A 5,961-nucleotide genomic window follows, 5' to 3' on the forward strand; every position below is an offset into this window, starting at 1 on the left:
TACTTAAACATTATGTCTAGGGTTCTAAAATTGCATGAAATTTATTATTTTGAAATATTTTTTTTTTATGAAAATTAATAAAAAATCATTTAAATTTAAATCTAGAGTAGAAATGTTATTGAAATATTTCTTACATACCTAGTACATTATACAAATTCCATAAAATTCATACAAACATACTTAAAAAACTTTCAAAACACACGAATTTCTAATATCAATTTCTTAATTCATGTTTATTTAATATTTTATAATTACTAATTAGATATAGTTATAACCTGAGTTCCTATTACAATAATCTATGAGTTTAACCTTATACATATAGTATTCCTATTTGAATTAAAATAGAATAAAAATTTTACATTTATTGAATCCTTAGTATAATAGTATTATTATAATTTATAATTTACAGCCTATAAGGCTAATATAATATCATATTTGTATATTAATATATTATGAATATAATAATATATAATATATAATATGATATTAATAATTAATATTATCAATTATCATTATAATTTATAAACATCAAAGAAAAAATAATCATATTTTAAAACAAAATTATGTTTGTTTATTTAAGTAGATAACATAACTTATACTTCAGTGTTAAAGATTAAGCATTTATAAAACAAAATAAAATAGTTAGTCAATTTAGTTTAACATTAATCATTAACTAATAAAAATAAAATTAATTAATACTTTATTATTGCAATAAATCTTTAAAAATTAAAAACAAATTAGATGCCCCTCTTTGGCACCTGTGCATAGTTGAGATTAAAGATATAAATTATTAAAATTAAAATGTCTCCACATTTATTGACTGACTTTTGTGGTGTGACTACTGACTAGAAAACAGCTGATCACAATAGGAACTAAAATTAATTTATATACTTAAAATAAAATTAAAAATATAATAAATAATAATGCTTCAATCTAGTGATGATTTTGTCGAACATACCAAAAACAAAAAAATTAAAATTTTATATTTTTCAATATTTCGTTGAAAGATTTCAACGAGGTTGAAAGTTTCAAGTTTGAAATATTTCAAAGTGAAAATTTCATGTGAAATATTTTATACTCATAACCTTAATTATGTCCAGTATAATATTATATTCAGTAACGTCATGAACTTACATTATATTATTATGTAATATCAATAACAATATTTTTACTGGGTCAAAAAGCTTGAACATTAAATTCAAATTTCCTTATAAATATAATGTGTTATAAATTTATAATAATATTAAAATGCATACAAAAAATTTTTATTTATAAACATTTAATGTTCAAATGTTAACAAAATTCGTCAAATTTAAAAATTATTTTGCTGTTTAAAATGTAAGAAATGGTTAATTTATATAGCTAAGGATTAAAAATTTAAAACAAGATTTCTCATAAGTGTTTCATAGTGTAACCATCAAATCTAAAAATTATACAAACATAGTATTTTTTTTTTATTTGAATCGACATTTTGATATTTTAAGTTTAAACTTGGATGAAATTAGATATTTAAACTCATAATAACGATCATTAAAATCGAATGTAGTTATTTTTTTGTAAATTAAAACAATATTATTATAGGCTGACAGACTGCATTCACTCAGCATCGTTTTTCACATACGTCATAAGATAACATGTTTATAAATAGTAATTTATTACCATGCATTTTTCAATATTCCCGGTCATTTCCAAGCATTTCTTGACATTCCTGGGAATTTCCACTCATCGATAATTGCAATTACGCTCCCGGAAATTGCTCAACCTTAGCCTCCAGGAACACACGTAGCTCTAGTAGTCGTCTGGAAATGTTGAGTATAATTATTACTATAATTTATTAGATGTTATATAATTTTGATCTTAATATTGATGTAATTTGTATTCGTTTAAGTGGTAATATATTATAATCAATTTGAAATTTAAATCTCGGGACAATTAATAATAATTTAAAACTAAACTACAGAAATTATTAAAAGTGACAAATGCATAATATTCTCTTTGAAATCTACAAGGACAATATTTAAAAAACGAATATAAAAGTAATGTCCTCGTTTAACATAAAAACAATAGTTTCGAATGGTGGGCAAAAAGTATAACTAATGGCTTACTGGTAGCATAGTTATTATTTGTTAACGACACACATTTGTAGACTGGAAAGTTTTTAATAGTCTACCATTTCGTTAGAGAATAGCTTCAATAATAATACAAATAACTTTATACTCTTTAGTCTCATAACATTAAGTTTATAATATTTTCCTTACTTCTTACAAAAAAGAATATATACAACTTTGAAATAAAACATTAGTTATTAGTATCACTTTACATTTGCAAGCATAATATTATAATAATTAATGCGTTGAGAAAAAAATACAATATATATTTATACTCGAGTCAACTCAGACAAATATTTTCAAATGACGATCAATTTATAAATATTTGAAAAAATAAAAATAGTACAATAATATTATGACAATGACATTATACTATAATTACTAAATTCTGTGTATAAAGTATAACTGCGGTGTAATTTTTATATTTAGATAAAATAATACTGTTATAGGAGTGTAAGCAAAGCAGATGTTATTATTTTATATATTGATTGTATTTGAATATTATGTTTGTCGTGGGACACGGATCCATTTGATAAGAACTAATATATAATTATTAATTAAATAGTTTATAATTTGATGGTGCTTACTAGTTACTATTTTACGAGATAATTATCATACAGCACAAATAGAATACCAAAAAGCAAATAATATCAATAAGCAGAACGACATTACAAATTTTTTTTGTCAACTATAATTTACAGCCATCGGGTGTTAGGGTACAATTATATCATGCGCGTGTCTGCGTGTCTTCTTTTGGCCTAATTCGATGAAAGAGTACGACAATAATAATGGTTAAATCGTTAACCATTAACCGATAAATCAATTGTATTTTATATTATTTATAATCAGATAAGCGAATTGGAGATAGAACAAAACGAACTGCGATGTTTGGCCAACACGCGTGTTGACATTCTAAAACGAGAAAGAAGAGACAATGAAAAAAGTCAAATGAATAAATTAAGTTTAAAAGTAGAGAAAAAACGGAAGTTATTGGACTTATCGAATCGAAAAATTGATAATGCCAAGGTCAAGATATTAGTCTGGAAAGACCTTTTCGCGGCCGCCGTTCTCGTGGAAAAGATAGATAACTGCACTAAAGGTACGTGGGCCTGAATTATTTAGCAAAGTTGTTCATAATCATATTCTAATGGTTTTTTATCACCTATATAAATATAATATAATATAGTGTTGTTGATCTATTCAAGAAGTATAATGATTGTAAACTATGGGAAAACTCTGGTGAAACTAATAGAAGAAGAACAGGAAGTGTCATCGTCCAACGTAAGATAATGTCACTTATTTATTATGATATATGCGAATAGAATGCAAAGATGCAAACACAAACACCTAGTGTAGGGTAGGGCAATGTCTTGGCATAATCAAAATTTTGTGGGTGGTAACGCCCTAGTAAAAACTTTGTTTCTTGGTGGCCTCACTTTCCTGCGCTACACCAATTCACTAATTTTCCTGTTACGATTTAGTCTATCTACCATCTTACGATAATCGAAACTACCAATTAATAGTCGTCCTTTACCTGCGATGTGCCCCGTTTTTATATTAGTCACAGTTCGTTTATGTCGTTAAAATTACTCAAACACTGGATGAAAAATGTACTACGAATTTCTCTTTGTAGGCACCTAAATACGTGCAGCTATAGTTACTATAATATTTCATAAAGTAATAAACGCATAAAAATAACGTCCGTTATGGAAACGAACTTCAAGAAATATTTCAAAATCACAATTCAATATTAATTTTAAAATAATAATCTTGAGAAAGTTATGCATTAAAAGCGCATTACTGTTCACCGCACAAGCTTAACTGCACTTGTTTGTGACAACCGAGGGGGAATTTAAGGGACGACAACGAATCGTTTAAACATAATATTACATTGTGTGGAACTTTGTGGAAATGAAATGACCATTATATCACAAGTCACAAGTCAAGCGTGGTTTTTTATTGATTGAAAACCGATGTTTATACCAAACATTACTATTGTAACTTGGGTAACCACTGTTTTAAGGGAATTTTGATTTTTTTTCTTTTATTAATAAAGTGTATAGAACTTCCCATTATTTACCTCTAATTTTTGCATTAAATCAAATGTGATCACATTTATATTATCGTCTTCCATTATTTTCCCTATCATTGTTGATTAGAAATTTTAATTTCTTCACTCATAAATATTTCTTAATACCACTCAACCATAAAATAATGCGCAGGGAAACTAAATCTTATATTTATTGATTTTCTACTTACATTTTTTGATAAAACAATCTATAAAATAAGATTGTTGGTGGATCAAGAGGCCTACTTAAATAATATTATGTGTTATTGATACAATGTATGATAGTTATTAAACAACTATTTTTTATTTGAAAGCATGGAAATTAAAAGATCGTCAATAATAAAAATTCAAAAACTATAATGTGTCTCAAAATAGTGTTATGATTAGAAATCAGTCAATTTATTTAGAAATCAAATTTTAACTTAGCTGTACCTTCTTGCGTCAACACAAATTGTTATATAAATAAAGCAAACTATTGTTTTATCTCTCTACTCGATTAACTTCAAAATAACTTTTATTTATCCTTAAGCTATTTTTACAACCCTGTACTTAAAGCATAAAAACACGTTCAGTTGAAATACGGTACTAAAAATATACACTGCAAAAAGTTCATTAAATTTAATTTAAAAGGCTCATATTTTGGTGTACATTTTTAATACTTACTGCTTTACTGCTGCTATTGTTTATGTTTCAAGCAATCCCATACAGTCGTCATTTCTTAAAACAGAATGTTCTTTTTATAGACATTTTCAATTATTTATTAACTTAATGCGCAAACCAACAAGATTGTTTATTCGACTGAATTGACCTAAAATTTACTAAATTTACTTTTCTTATGACTAATATAATCGTTTGAACATTTTTAAGTTATCATCCGAACAATTTTAAAACATTATTTATTTATTAAAACCGATAACTTTTAAATGTCAAGAGTTTTGAACGAGATCGCCCGCAAACCACTACTGAATTACGGTAACAACCACAACAACTTAAAGGGTCATAAAAAGAAGTGCATTTGAAATAAATATCATCTTTATCGGTACGGTAGTCGTAAATTATAGTGAAACGACTTTATATGGATTTTATAAATTCGTTTCAGATGAAATGTTATAACTCATTACAATACAAGTTTATTTTAATTGGAATATAAGCAAAATTATAAATGAAGTGAACTTTGAAACGTATCGAATCATGGCGTCGGTTTTAAATATTATTTACAACACAATTCTACCTATATACCTGAACTGTTCACAGAGCTGGTGATTATTTTATCGTAAACCAGGCAATATCAAAATATTCCAAAAAAACACAAAGAACTGAAAAAAATCTAAACGTCAATGATCATAATAATGTATTATTGTCTACACCTACATTTTCTCATAGTTTTCACTTTTCCATTATTTTTATCTTAAACTAAAAATTTTTTTTGTTGAGGAATCGGCGTATGAATGATTCGCATGATATAAAGAATCCTCCCAGATGAACCCCATCCCCTCCAGGACAGTGCTTTTCAGACTATTTAGACATTTAAATAATTAAATATTATAATTACAATTTTTTTTTTTTTTGTCACGTCTTCGTCACCTGCTATCAATCTCGATAACTTATTTTACAATATATTTGACACAACGTGAAACCTACAGCAGGCACACTCATATTATCATACGAATGTAATGGCGCTGGCGCATGTCCAGGACCCTAGCTTAATTATAGACATGGTGCACCACATACACGCTTGCCTACACACACACACACACACACACACACACACACACACGTTATACA

The sequence above is a fragment of the Myzus persicae genome, unplaced genomic scaffold (genome assembly GCF_001856785.1).
Source record: "Myzus persicae strain clone G006 unplaced genomic scaffold, MPER_G0061.0, whole genome shotgun sequence".
Taxonomy (NCBI): domain Eukaryota; kingdom Metazoa; phylum Arthropoda; class Insecta; order Hemiptera; family Aphididae; genus Myzus; species Myzus persicae.